At 40.0% G+C, this 14,864-nt stretch overlaps 1 protein-coding gene and 1 non-coding gene across 32 annotated transcripts in view; both read left to right on the top strand.

The window, feature by feature from the left end:
- The window catches only part of ABI3BP (ABI family member 3 binding protein), a 285,033-nt gene that overhangs the window by 84,357 nt on the left and 185,812 nt on the right, over window positions 1-14,864 (top strand). The gene's annotated exons all lie outside the window — the stretch shown is intronic.
- LOC127483030 (U6 spliceosomal RNA) lies at window positions 1,046-1,152 on the top strand. The gene has a single exon (XR_007909004.2). It is a non-coding gene; the product is annotated as a U6 spliceosomal RNA (small nuclear RNA).

Raw genomic sequence — 14,864 nt, 5'->3', positions numbered from 1 at the left:
ATGTAATATTTCTATAAAAATTGACCTGAGATTTTACTAGATTATTTGGCATAGTAGGAAAAAAAGTCATCTTTCTCCAAAGGGATAGTGATAAATTTTAAAGGTCATGAGAACCTAGCAATGATGTGACAGATAATTAATCCCCACAGGTTCCAGGTTCCTCCATTTTCCACTCAACCTGAATTTCTGGTTTACTTTTAGATTACTGCAGCTTACCTCTGTGTTCAGCTGCTGATAATTTTGGAAATACCTAGTAACGTAAAAAATGAGAACTTTCTCCACACTGAACTTTAAAGACACACTTTTGATGTTCTATTGGCATCTGAATGTGAGAATTTAATTTGTGTGTGTTGGGGAGGCAGCTGCAGTCCATCAAGTGTGCCATCACCCTGAAGGTATTTTAGTATCCTGATCACAGGCTGATATGGAAAAAGAATCATCTATTTTTATCACTACTACAAATTCTGACTGAAGAGGTTTGTCTTCCAACCAGAGGCCAGGACTCCAAAAGGAATACCGAGGGCAAGGGTATTAACGACCTCATACTCACAACAGCTGGCTCTCCCCTCACTTCGTTATATTGGGCACACTCAGCAGGTGCAGGGCACTCGTCTCCACGCCCCGGCCACCATCTTGCCCGTAACTCCTCAAAGGGCGCCGTACTCTAGGAAGGAAGAGGACGCGTGGCTGGGTCCCAGAGGCACCTTGAGCTGGAAAGAGCCCGGGGGAGGAACACTAACATCTGTTTTCTGGGGAAGCTGAGCCTCCCTGTGAGAGAAAGCAGGGAAACAATATTTCTGTACTTCGGAGTCAGCCAGACCTGAGTTCAAATTCAGCATTACTACTTCTTGTGGCGTAGTTTAGGGTAAGTCATTTAGCATTTCTCATGTGAACTAGAGGATAATTTTTAAGTAGCATCATGAAGACTACAGATAAACCGAGTGGTCTTGGATAATTTTAGTTGCTAATAATGGCGAGCTAAATCACCTCTGAAGTTGCGATCAGTGCTAAGATTACAGTACTTTGGTTGACAAACACTGGTCTAGTGTTCGCTTCGGTAGCACATATACTAAAATTGGAATGATACAGAGAAGATTAGCATAGCCCCTGCGCAAGGATGACACGCAAATTCGTGAAGCGTTCCATATTTTTGGCCATTGGAGGGTGAACCAACGGCAAAGGAAGACCTTTCTCTCTGTCTCTCACTGTCCACTCTGCCTGTCCAAAAAAAAAAAAAAAAGAAAAGAAAAGAAAAGAAAAGAAATGAAACACTGGTCTAAGGTAGTTCTATGGCTTAATTCGGTTTTGTATTCCCAGGTGGGGAGGTGGTGTCAGCAAAGTCATAGAGGTAGTTTGAGCAGAGCTGTTACTACTGAAAAGAAATAGCTGTACTCCTCACACCCGGCGTGTGTGCATATGTGTGTGTGTGTGTTTTTTGACAGGGACAGCTCTCAAGATAAATGTGGAGGCAGAATCCAAGATTGTGACATAGTAACTTTGGTGTGCATATGCTTTTCTCCAAATGTTGTTTTAATCAGTAAACTGATAAGCAGAATTACTAGGGGGAGGTGTTTGGTGTAGCAGTTTAGACATCACTTTGGATGCCTGCATCCCATACCAGAATGCCTGGCTTTGAGTTCATATCTGCTTCCACTTGCAGCTTCCTGCTGATATGCACCCTGGGGTGCAGCAAGTGATGGCTCAAGTAGTTGGGTCCCTGCCATCCATGTGGGGACATAGATTATATCCTGATTTTTGGCCCAGCCTTGGCTGTTGGAGGAATTTGGGGAATGAACCAGAGACTGAGAGAGATCTCCCTCCTCTCCCTTTTTCTCCCCACTCCTTCCTCACCCCTTCTATATCTCTTCCCCTCTCTTCTCTCTTACTTTCAAATGAAATAAATAAATGAAAAAAGGGGCATGGTCAGATGCCTCCTGGAATTCCATAACTGTGGAACTCCAAACGAAAACATGGTGACTCTCTAAGAACATGCTTACCTGAAATGGCTTTTTATCTCTAGATTCCACTTCTCCCGTCTTTGTCATCCTAACAAAGGTATTTTTAGCAAGAAAATCGCAAGAATTTTTATTTGTCCTACTAAACATAGGTCAAGATAAGAGCATAACAGATTCATTTACTTAATTGATGCTAATATTATCAGCATGTTCAGGCCAAAATTTAGACATTATTTCTAATTGTGAAGTTTATCTATTTTGCAAAGAACATTCAACATTTTAAAAATAAAATTCATTTACAATTACTGATTCAGATAAGAATAACAGGTTTAATCTTACAAGCTTCAGTGCAATCTATATGCCTGCCTGTAGATGAAGAACATCCCTTAGAAACTTTCCCTTTAATTTTTTATTTGTATAACTGGAGGAAATGCACAATTTTTCCTTTGCATGGCAGCCCTTGGGATATCAACTGCTCTATTCTGCCTTTTGGGCATGGTGGGTTGAAAAATAAAATAGTGGATAGTGCCACTATTGACTACACTAAAGGATAAATATTTTACATTAAAGGATAAATATTAAATATTTAAAATATTAAAAATACGAAGTTGTGAATTCGTGGATGTAAATAGGTAGATGTAGAGGTTGGAAATAACTCTTGGGCATTAGATAAGCCAGAGAAAAAACTGGTTAAAAAAGAAAACAGGGTGGCACTGTGGCATAATAGGCTAACCCTCTGCCTAGGTGACAGCATCCCATATAGTTACCTGTTTGTGTCCCAGCTGCTCCTCTTCCTACCCAGCTCTCTGCAAACGGCTTGGGAAAGCAGTGGAAGATGGTCCAAGTGCTTGGGTCCCTGAAGACAAAGAAGCTCCTGGCTTCAGATTGTCCCAACCCTGAGCCGTTGCAGCCATTTGGGGAGTGGACCAGCTGAGAGAAGACCTTTCCCTCTGTCTCTCCCTCTCTCTCTCTGTAACTCTACCTCAAATATTAAAAAAGATGAACAGGAGGAAATGGTCTAGTGCCAAGCATTTTCAACCCAGCTGAGTTCCCTATTTTCTGGCAGTATCCTTACAGAATTAGCAACAGGCTGTGAGGGCAGAAAGCAAAACAGCTGCTGGCAGTGAACATGAGGCAGTCCCTGAATGCAGATGAGAAATGGAGTTCATGTAGGCTGATCCTGTTGGTTCCCTGTTACCTGCAAGGAAACTTCCCAAGGTTACTCTGCTAATAAGTAGCAACTCTAGGATGTAAACCCAGAAGTCTGTTCTAGAATCTGAACTCTGAACCAGTGTATACTCCTGCTTCTCAAAACTTAGGGAATTTTATCTGTTCTTAAAATATATACAAGGGATCTTCCAAAAGTTCATAGGAAAAACATATTTTTCTACTAAAATAAATGTTTCATTTGATTCCATCTTTCCCCAGGTTTTTTTTCTCATATCTAAAGTACTGTGTTCCTGAAACTTGTTCTTCTATACCCCTTCCAACACCACCTCTATCATGTACTGCCCATCTACGTAGGCCTCCCTTGTCTACTCATAACACAGCCACCACTGACCCAAACAATCAATATTTATGTCCCTCTCCAAGAATACCTGAGAGACTGAGCTCTTTCCTTTAGCAGTGTAGTATTATTGATGGTAACAGATTGCTGTGTGGTTTTTTTGTATGTTTTGTCTGCCCCCACGCTGCATTCAAGTAGGAAATTTCCAGAAGTAAAAGACCCTAGGCCTTGGATTTCTTCTTATCTTCAATGAGGGAGGTCAGGAGATTAAAAACCTAATAAATGAATGAATAGGTGTGAGGACATGGAAAGAGCCAGGAAGTCAGACAGCTATGGGTACCATTTTAGGTGGATTTTTCGCTTGTGTTTAAAACGATTTTGAAAGTGTCGTCTAATTCTTAGTTATTTCTCTGGAAATGGATTTACCACTTGGAAGTACTTGGCATTAAATCTTCAACATGAATCCAACTTTTGTCATGAAAAAAATAGGAATCCTAGAATAATTTGATTGTTGTCCAGGGAACAAAATTTAGCAGAAATAAAGTAAACTTCAAAAAGGATTTTTAAAGAAATTGGCTTAGTGTGTATCAATTTATTAATAACTGCACCATTATTTGAAAAATTTACCATGAGTTTGTACCAGAAATGCCTTGCTTGATAGTAGATGACTGTTTAACCATGTTTTGGTAAAAATAATGTCTTTCCAAAGTTCTATTTTTTTTTTCTACTGGATTCAACTATAATACTTTCATAGTCTCTCTGACCTCACCAAATGATAAACTGTCTCCAAGTCCATCTTTTCTTGGAAATATAATAAAACAAATTCACAATATTTCAATATAAAAACTTTTTTCAATGTGTTATATAATGTCCTGAGCCAGAAATCTAACTTTATAAAATTCATTCTCGGTTGTATCTAAATGAATCTCCTCAAACGGCTCATGTCATGGGCCAAATGGATATACTGTTCCAGGTATTGTGAGAGTCTTGCTATTGAGAAGAGGGTCTGAAATGAATGACATATGACAAAAGAAGGGTAAACTAGAGTTTTCTGGAACAGATCCTCATGTTGCCTAATCATCCATAATTTTCATTTGTTTTTAATGTTTTTAAAACATTAAAATGGCTTAAAATTTTTATCCATTTTAATTTCATATGAAAGGCAGAGAAAGATTGAGATTGATCTTCTGTAAGCTCACTCTTCAAATGCCTACAATAGCTGAGGCTTGTCCAGAATGAAGCCAGGAGCCGAAAACTCCAACTAGGTCTCTGATTTGAGTGGCAGGGCCCAAGTATGTGTGTCACCATCTGCTGCCTCCTAAGGTGTGCATTAGCAGAAAGCTGGAATTGGAAACGTAGCTGGGATTGGAACCAGATAGTTTTATATGGCATGCAAGTGTCCCAAGTGGTATCTTAGCTGCTGTGCCAGACTCCACCCCATTTAGATTTAAATGTTTGACTTTTCCAGGACACTCAGTACTCTCTGGATATGTGGGTCAGACTAAATATCATAACATGAACACCATTGTTTCATTATACAAGAGGACTTTAAAAATAAGTTTATTTTAGTGTAAAAATTTTTGAAATTGATGCATAGTTTTTTTTGTAATACACAATTTTCAAGAACTTTTTGAAGACTCCCCAATTTGTATGGCTTTCTAATTTTTGACACCAAATAACCTTATTTCATTTGATTTTCCACAAACTTTGAAATATTGTTTTGTACATGCTTATGTGTGTTTTCATTTGTATCATGTCCCACCAGCTTCATGGTAAACTCCTCAGGGCCAGAGCTTACTTCATTGCCTTCATATACGTGGCAGTCAAGGTCAGTGTATCTATGGCTGTACTAGCTGAGTACTCAGAGTTCTCTGGTGTAGGCTTCTTGTCAACAAAATAATATCTATTTGCCTGCAAGGAAATCTCTAGGAGAAAAAACTCATTCAAGTAAGTTAGGAGATTGGCTCTACCCTACTGGTAAAATAGCTATGAAGCCTGGATTATCTGACAGTCATGATTTCTATATGGTGTCTTGGCATAATTATTTATTGTATTCTCCTTCAGTATTATCCTGAAGTGGATACTACTTCAGTTTAGTAGAAAAGCTACATATTTAACATTTGTGAGACCTATAAGCTTAGTATGGCCCTCAGACCTTTCACAATCCGGTCCTGGGAAATAGCCCAGCCCTTCTTCCTGCTGTTGGGAGTGCATTGCATCAGGACAAGAGGGACAAAAAATGCGGGCAGGTGATTTCCCTCTGCTGTGTTCTGTTCACCAAGCTGTGTACACAATCACTGCCTAGTACCTAGTACCTGATGATTTAACGTTCTTGAGTACCTACAGTGTGTTGGGCCAAGGGTGTTATGAAAATGAGTCATTAAATCCTTACAGCCACTCTGCAAAGCAAGTGTTGTTATCATCCTCCTCCTCAAACTAGTGTCCCCTCAAGATGTAGAAATCTGCAAGTGACCCGCAGGCTTCAGAGCATATGTACCTGGCCACCATGCCAAAATGCTTTGCAGCATAGCATGTAAGTATTCTGGTATTTTTATACATGGCATACAAATCCATCTACTAGAATTTACTCTCAACCCCAAATCACAACATGATAATCTGCTGAGAGAATTTAAAGAAAAAGAAAACCTTAGTGATATGAAGGCTTTGACTTTGGATACCACCTAAGGTGAGCTGGGTTCATTAATTGAAAGAAAAATATTTGAGCAAAGTCTTGGGGTTCCAGTGTGGGTAACCCCATGGGACTGCCTGCCCGGCCCTGCTCTGCCCATGCAGGAGGTTGGGAGGGACCCCACAGCCTGGCTGCTGGCAGGTGGCAGGAGCTCCAGGCCCCTTTTCTCTCCCCCCCGCCACTTCATGTTGGAAGCCTTGTGGCTGTGCCTTTATGACTGATAAACAGAGCCAATAAGCAACTCCCACACGGCAGATGTGGGCCAGTTGCACAAAGGAGCCCAGAGGCCTGCGTGACCTATAAGTTGATTGCTTAGGGGTCTTTTGGCACGCTGCCCCTTTTTCCCTATAGAATTGCTGTTACTACCGCAGAGTTTTTCTTCCCCTCTTACCCTGTAAAAGTCTGCCTGATTGCTAATAAATGTACATGCACACAGGCTTGTCTCCGGTGTTCTTCTTGCAGCCCGACAGCTGAGGGTCTCACACACAGAGACTTCATTCCAGTAGTCCTTGCTGCACAGATAATACTAACCAAGTGGTGAATTTCCCAGAAAGTGTGTGTATGTGTGTGAGTGTACAAGCTGTCCTTCAAAAGCCAGCCTTGCCAAACTTCAAACCAGTTAATAGACAACACCCTACACTAAATTTCTCTGTGGGATGCACGTATAAAACACAGGCAAGGACAAGACAATGAGAAGTCAAGCCAACAATTTTAATGTCTAACAGGTTTGCTAAACTAGGAAAGGATGTGTACTGGATGTTGTGGCAAGTGGGTAAAAGAAATCATTTATTAAATATTTGTTTGCAATGTCAGGGAGAGGATTTGTCAGAGTGTGGAAGTGAAGCAGGGTTAGTTGGGGACAGTGGCTGAAGGAGATGCTCCAGACCTTGTGCCAGGACAACAGGAAATGAGATTACCTGAAACAACAGAGTTGTGGTCAGTTTCCAGTGGACAGGCCAGGTCAAGGCTGGGTTCATGAGCAGGTGACCAGTGTACTCAGAGGACCCTGTACTTAGAGTGTAATGCTCTTCTATTGTTGTCTTGAATTCTTAGTAGTTTCCATTTAATTTTATAAGTGAAGTTCCATGAGATAATGGAGTATGTGCTTAAGTTCTGGAGTCTGAATTCTTATGTCTTAGCCTTCCACCTCCTCCCTTACTTTGGTTTTTAACTGTCTGTCTCCCACCTCCGTCTGACTGATCTTCCACTTTCAACCACTATTCAGTGACTTTGGCACCTTCTCCTGCAGGGTCTTGGATATGGACTCAGGAAGAGTCAGGGTGTGCATATACCCATGGTGAAATCTGGCAGGACATGGTGGCCGGAATCCTTGCATAGGTTGGCAGTGCCACTGTGCATTCCTTTGGGGATTTGGTAGGGTCAAGCCTCTCTCCAACCCCCATTCAGTGCACAGTATGCCCAGTGCTGAGACTGCAGTACGTCATGGTCTGTAGGTTAGAGTGACAAAACTGTGGGAAAAGAAGCTTGACTTTTCTGGAGCATGAGTTGGGGTTAAGGACTTAGATCCTGGGTCTGCCATTTTCAGGGGACAACCCCATGCATTGGGGGGAAAGGAGTAAGAAAACCAGCTGAGTGTACACCCAGCTGCAGACACAACCCCAAGTAGCAAACACCATGAGAGGTCAAGACAGACAGTGGAAGAAAGGAAGAGTTCTATATTTCTGTGTCTCTGATGGTAGTCTTGTCTTGGTGTTTTTTTTTTTTTAACAATAGGCTAATATATAAATATATTCATTAGAGTTGGCATCAGAGATGCCATTTAGACAAAATTGATGTTCTATTTCTCAAAACTCTTTCATTAAAAAAGTCCTATTTTGAAAAGGAAACAAATTTCATTCATGCATAGTTTTTAAGAGCATAATGATACATCCTATCCTACCTTTCCTCAATCCCACTCTCCCTTATTTTAGTTTTCTTACAATTTTAATATATACATTGAATCTTCTTTATATTCACAATATTAACCCTCAACTAGATATAGAATTCAACAAGTAGTAAGTAGAAAAATCACTCTTTTTCAAGAGTATAGACAAGGGCTATAAACAGTAATCAAATCTTAAAAAGTCAATTTTGCGCCTATGTATTACATTTTTTGTACTCTGTATAAAAGTTACCATAAGGGGAAATAAATGATATTTATGATTTTGAGACTGATTTATTTCATTAAGCATGATGATCTCCCGTTGCACCCATTTTGTTCCAAAAGAGAGAAATTCATTCTTTTTATGGCTCAGTAGTATATATTTCCTTTATATAGTCAACAATTGATGGACATTTGGATTAATTCCATATATTAGCTATTGTGAGTTGAGCTGCTATAAACATGGGGGTACAGATAACTCTTTCATTTGCTGATTTCATTTATTTTAGGTAAATTCTAGGAGTGGGATGGCTGGAGTATATGGTAGATCTACTTTCAGATTTCTGAGGAGTTTTCATACTGTCTTCCACAATGGCTGTACTAGTTTGCTTTCCCACCAACAGTGGATTAGGGAACTTTTTCCCCACATCATCACCAGCATTTATTTATTTATTTTTTATTTCTGTATGAGAGCCTTTCTAAAGCGGGTGAGGTTAGCATTTCCCTGCTAGATACTGATGCTAAGCATCTTTTTGTGTCTGTTGCCTATCTGTATTTTATACTTTGAAAAATGCCTGTTCATATCCTTAGCCCATTTCTCAACTGGATTGTTTTGAGTTTCTTGAGCTTCTTACATATTCTGGATATTAGTCACTTATCCGTTGCATATTTTGCAATTATTTTCTTCCATTCTTCCAGTTGTTACTTTAAGTGTTTACCTTGCTTGCTTTTCTTTCTTGTGCTGCTGAGGTCTTAACCAAGAATTCTGTGCCTAAGTACCAAGTTGTTCTGATTATAATTGCCCCGTAATGTATGTTGAAATCGGGTATTGTGATGCTTCCAGCTTTTATTGTTTATTGTTCATGTTTACTTTAGCTATTCAGGGTCTCTTATGATTTTAGGGTCATTTTTTTCTAGATCTGAGAAGGATCTCTGGCACTTTGATTGGAATCACATTGAATCTGTAAGTTGCTTAGGGTAGGATGGACATTTTGATTACATTAATTCTTCCCATCCATGAACATGGAAGATTTTTCCATTTTTGTGTCTTTTATTTCTTTCCTTAGTGTTTTGTAAGTTTCATTGTAGAGATCTTTCACATCCTCGGATAAATTTATCCCAAGGAATTTAAAAGTTTTTGTAGCTATTCTGAAAGGAATTGATCTTATAATTTCTTTCTCAGCCATGGCATTGTTTTTGTATAGAAAGAGTATTGATTTTTGAGTATTTAGTTTGTATCCTACGACATTGGCAAACTCTGGCGAGCTCCAATAATTTCTTAGTAGCTTTTAGTCCTTCTAGATATAAGAAAATATCTGCAAATTGGAATCATTTGACTTAACACTTTTACATTTGTATCCCCCTCTCTTTCTTGTCTAATGGCTCTGGCTAAAACTTTCATAGATAGATTGAATAGTAAGGGTGAGAGTGGGCAGCTTTGTCTGGTTCCAGATCTTAGTGTAAATACTTCCAACTTTCCTTAATCATTCAATAGGATGCCGGCTGACAGTGTGTCAAATAATGTTGTGATTGCGTTTAGGTATGTTCCTTCTATACCCGATTTGCTTAAGGGTTTTTTCATAAAAGGATGATATATTTTATTAAGTGCTTTCTCTATGTCTTTTGAGATAATCATTTGGTTTTTATTCTTCAGTTCATTAATGTGATGTGTCACATTTACTGATTTGCAAATGTTGAACCATCCTGCATACCAGGAATAAATCCCACTTGATCTGGGTGAATGATTTTTCTGATGTGTTGTTGGATTTGATTAGCCAGTATTTTGTTGAGGATTTTAGCATCTATGTTCATCAGGGATATTGGTCTGTAATTCTTTCTCTGCTGTATCTTTTTCTGGTTTTAGAATTAAGGTGATGCTGACTTCATAGAAACAATCTAGGAGGATTCCCTCCCTTTCAAATGTTTTGAATAACTTGAAGTGGAGTTAGTTCTTCTTTAAAAGTCTGATAGAATTCAGCAGTGAAACCATCTGGTCCTGGGCTTTTCTTTGTTGGGAGGACCTTTATTACTGGTTCAATTTCCATCTTGGTTTTTGGTCTAGTTTAGTTTTCTATGGCTTCATGGCTCAATTTAGGTAGGTAGTATGTCTACGAATCCACCCACTTCTTCTAGGTTTCCCAGTTTGTTGGCATAGAGCTCTTTGTAGTAATTTCTGAGTTTTTTATTTCTGTGGTGTCTGTTACATTTTCTTTTTCACCTCTAATTGTATTGATTTGAGTCTTCTCTCTTTTTTGGGGGGGGGTGGGCCAATGGTATATAGATTTTGTTTATTTTTGTGGAAAAAAAACTTTCACTGATCTTTTGTATCCTTTTGTCTCAATTTTGTACTCTAATTTTAAATCTTTCCTACTGATTTTTATTTGGGCTTGTTAGTTTTCAAGATCCTTGAGATGAACTGGGTGGGGCCCGGGGGTCTTAGGCTGGTCTTGAGAGTGGTCAAGAGTCTAGAGAGACACCTGATGTGGGCTTGGTAAATCTCTTCTGTTGTCAGCAGCAGTAGAGGGTATGATGCTTCAGCTAGCATGATTTAAGCCTCACTCCATCTCTGCCAAGATGAACTTGGGCTCACCTACCTAGAGTAAGCCCACAGTGGCTACACTCCACTCACACAGGCACATGAACCACACTAAGGATTTCTGTGTTCTTCAGTTTAAGCACAGAATTCTCTGCAATGACCCCTCCCCCCACCAGCAACGCACTCGGAATTCTGAGCCTCTGAAGCCAGACAGGGTGATTACCCAGTGACCCAGCCACATACCATGCCCTTTCACACAGTCACAAAATCCCCACAGTCATAGAATGTAGAGCTCTCACAATCACGGGGAGCAGGGGATCCACTCTCAGCCCTGCAAACCTCTCCAGTCTGTGGAGAGAGCTGAGGTGTTCCCAGAGCCAGCTACCTGCTTGATAGAAGTTGGTCATTGTTCCACATAGGCTTTTTGAGTCTGAGTACCATGGTAGAGTGAGGGGAGGGAAGCATCTCACAGGCCTAAGTGGGCAACCCACTCCCTGTCCACACTCCAGGCTAGACTCATAGTAGGGACCATGAATTTATCCCTCAGATAAAACCCCCAGCCATGCTGGGGTTGCTGCAACCTCCACTTGCATTATTAAGATGGAGCTTCCTCTCTGTGAATTGCTTGGTGCCCTTGGGGGGGTATCTGGAGAAAGCAGTGTACTCTCCCTTCATGTGGGTAGTTGGGCACCCTTCCCCCTGCTAGTGCTCCAGGCTGGACTCCGATTCAGTGGGGTGTGCAAGGTTCTCCCTCAGCTCCCTCAAACAATATAGCCAGTGACACAGACTGCATGCTGTTCTCACCTGGCTCCAAGCAGAAGGCATTTCCTCCAGCCACTGGCTGCAGGAGTTGCCAGTGATATTCCACTTGCTTTTGTGTGATTATGCTGTCCCTTTTACTCCTCCACAGCATCTCTCTTCTTTCTGTAGAATTTCTACCCCAAACTTCTAGCAGTTCCCTGGGAATACCATTCCTCCCTTTTTCTTCTGTTGTCTTCCTGTGATCAAAATCGGCTCATCTTTTCTCTATTCGGCCATCTTGGATCTCTTGTCTCTGCTCTTTAAATAGGGGTACCACATTTTGGTTGGTGAAGTGTGTGTCTTCAATAATATTGACTCCCCAACTCTCACCAAGGTGAAACTCTGGGGGAAAACTCCACTAATACTTTCCTCGGTGGAACATGTCTGAAATGATGCTCCGGACAAAGCATCTTTCTTTCCAGATGACTTCAGTGAGCTGTGAACAGTGAAGAAGTGCAGCAGAGCCTTTTAGTAGCTGCATCACCAGGAAGAAGAGCCTGTTTCCCCCTCCAAAATTCATCTTTCCTTCCCCACGTTGTCTCTTCCGATCAAAGCTGAGTTCCTTTGTCCCATATAGAGGCTCCACTTGCTCCATAGCACTAAGAAGAGTGGCTGCTTCTCATGTGTCATCAATGGCAAGGAACTCTGCGCTGCTCCCCCTGTAGCTACGCACACTGTGGGCTGTCAGCCGCTTCAGAGCAGGCTGTGGAGGTTCTGGAATCCCATCAGTAGCCAGTGTTCTTAGTCATTAGTGCCAGGACTGAGCTTCTGTGAGATATTCACACTTCGGTAAGTCTCAACTACTGAGTCCAGGCCTGCGGATTGCCCTGCAAGAGCTGACAGAAACCAGACTTCTCTCCGAGTCGGGGAGTGTAGCAGTGTGTTCTGTTAAACTGGATTGTGGGTTCATTACTCAACAGATTTTGTCAGGTGTAATGGAAATAATTACCAAATAGCATACAATTGGCTTATGATTTGCTTTCTAATTTTCTTTACATGGAAAAAAATATTATTCCACATAGAAACACTATAAGAAAGAATGTATAAGAAAAGATTTTCTGTAGAATTGTGTTTATCAATGACCATTTCTCTGATTAAAGTTGACTAGCTTTTCAAAAAAGATTGCTTTTGCTAACAATAGCATTTCCCAAAGCCCTAGTTACTTTTTATTTATGAGAACAAACAGAATGTTTATTATCACAAATCATAGAGCAAACAAAATGTTAATAAACATTGTAAATAATGCATTTAAAAGAATGTTTTAAACGTCCATGCAGAAAAAGAAGAAAAGTGTTTGCAGGATCATACACATTTTTAACACGTTCTTTTTGGAACCCATACTTAAATTCTGGAACCATGTTATACAGGCAAATAAAAATATCACACATAACACATTCTACAGAGTTAAAACTTGGAAAACTATTTCCTTGAAGTCTTTCTACCACATAGCAATTAAATGATATTTTAGCATCAGAACAATCTGAATAATTTTTTGTTTTCCAAGTTAGTATCCAAAAATTAACCCCCCCAAAAAAGTGGGTGCACATTCAGATGTGCAGTGATTACATGATGTTATTATGTTCTCTAGTCTACCATCCTAAGTGTATTTACTAACCTTGATTCTGTTACCATAAGAATACATTTTGTAAAGACTTACCTGACATCTCAAAACAAAAATGTATATTTTAACAGGCCAGAAATTAAGATATGAAATGAATCATCTAATCAAACTGGGCATCACTCTGTTAATGGCCTTAGTAATCAACACCAAAGATAAGTAACACTGCCAACGTTTTCATACAAAGATAAATGAAGTGATACAAGTACTATCACTAAGTATAATTTTAATTCTGATGACAAGTGTGCCTTTAATTGAATGTGTAAAAAGATCCAAGCATTAAACTATAGAAATCTATTCTGTATAAATTGAAATGGGATATCTTACTCATTCCTTACCATCTTGTTACAAATTAGAAATTCAAAACACTTTTTTTAGTGTATAGTTTTTTTATATTTTTTTAACTTTTATTTAATGAATATAAATTTCCAAAGTACAGCTTATGGATTACAATGGCTTCCCCCCCCATAACGTCCCTCCCACCTGCAACCCTCCGCTTTCCCAAAACACTTCTTTTTAAAAAGATTATTTACTTGAAAGGCAGAGTTACATAGATCATTCATCTGTTGGTTAATTCTCCAATAGCTAGGACCAGGCCAGGTTGAAGCCAGAAGCCTAGAACTTAATCAGGATCCAAGGATGGAAGGGGTCCAAATACTTGGGCCATCTTCTGCTGCCTTCCAGGTACATTAGCAAAGAACTGGATTAGAAGTAGAACAGCCAGAGCTCAAACCATTATTTTATGTGGGATGCCTGCCTTGCAGATGGTGGCTTAACAGCATTGCTGTGCCACAATGCTGGCCTCAAGCAATTTCAAAATAAATTGAACCTGAGTTGTTACAGATAAAAGCCTATAACATAAGAATGCTGTATGAGGAATTCAGAAATCACCTTTTAAAAATGGGCATAAAAATTTTTGGCTAGCTTTTAAATTTGATTCTTTACCTCTGGAATATCAAATACTCCTGGTCTAAAATGCCTTTTATAGGGGCTGGCACTGTGGCACAGTAGGTTAATCTTCCACCTGTGGAGCCAGCGCACCAGTTCAAATCCCAGCTGCTTCTCTTCTGATCCAGCTCTCTACTGATAGCCTGGGAAAGCAGTAGAAGATGCCCCAGGTGTTTAGGCCCCTGCACCTGTGTGGGAGACCTGGAGGAAGCTCCTGGCTCCTGGCTTCAGTTCAGCCCAGTTCCGGCCCTTGTGGCCATTTGGGTAGTGAACCAGCAGATGGAAGACCTTTCTCTGTCTCTCCCTCTGTCTGTAACTCTACCTATCAAATAAATAAAAATCCTAAAAAACAACAATAAAATGTCTCAAAAGATGAGAGGTCACATTTCTGTAGAAGCTGCTTTGCTTTGTCAATGATCTTATGTAGGAGGCAAATAATTCTTCAACTATAGCTATAAAGTTTCATAATTAAGCATTCAGAGTACTAATTGGTACATTATCCAAAGATTTTTTTTCTTTCTTTGGATCTCCAGATGATTTTAAACAAATTTATCCCTGAATTTTCTTTCTTTTTCTTTTTTTTTCTTTTTTTTTTTTTTTTTTTTTTTTTGACAGGCAGAGTGGATAGTGAGAGAGAGAGACAGAGAGAAAGGTCTTCCTTTGCCATTGGTTCACCCTCCAGTGGCCGCCACGGCAGGCGCGCTGTGGC

Source organism: Oryctolagus cuniculus, chromosome 4 (assembly GCF_964237555.1).
Source record: "Oryctolagus cuniculus chromosome 4, mOryCun1.1, whole genome shotgun sequence".
In the NCBI taxonomy this organism is placed as follows: domain Eukaryota; kingdom Metazoa; phylum Chordata; class Mammalia; order Lagomorpha; family Leporidae; genus Oryctolagus; species Oryctolagus cuniculus.
This window is presented reverse-complemented; position numbering and strand designations above follow the sequence as displayed.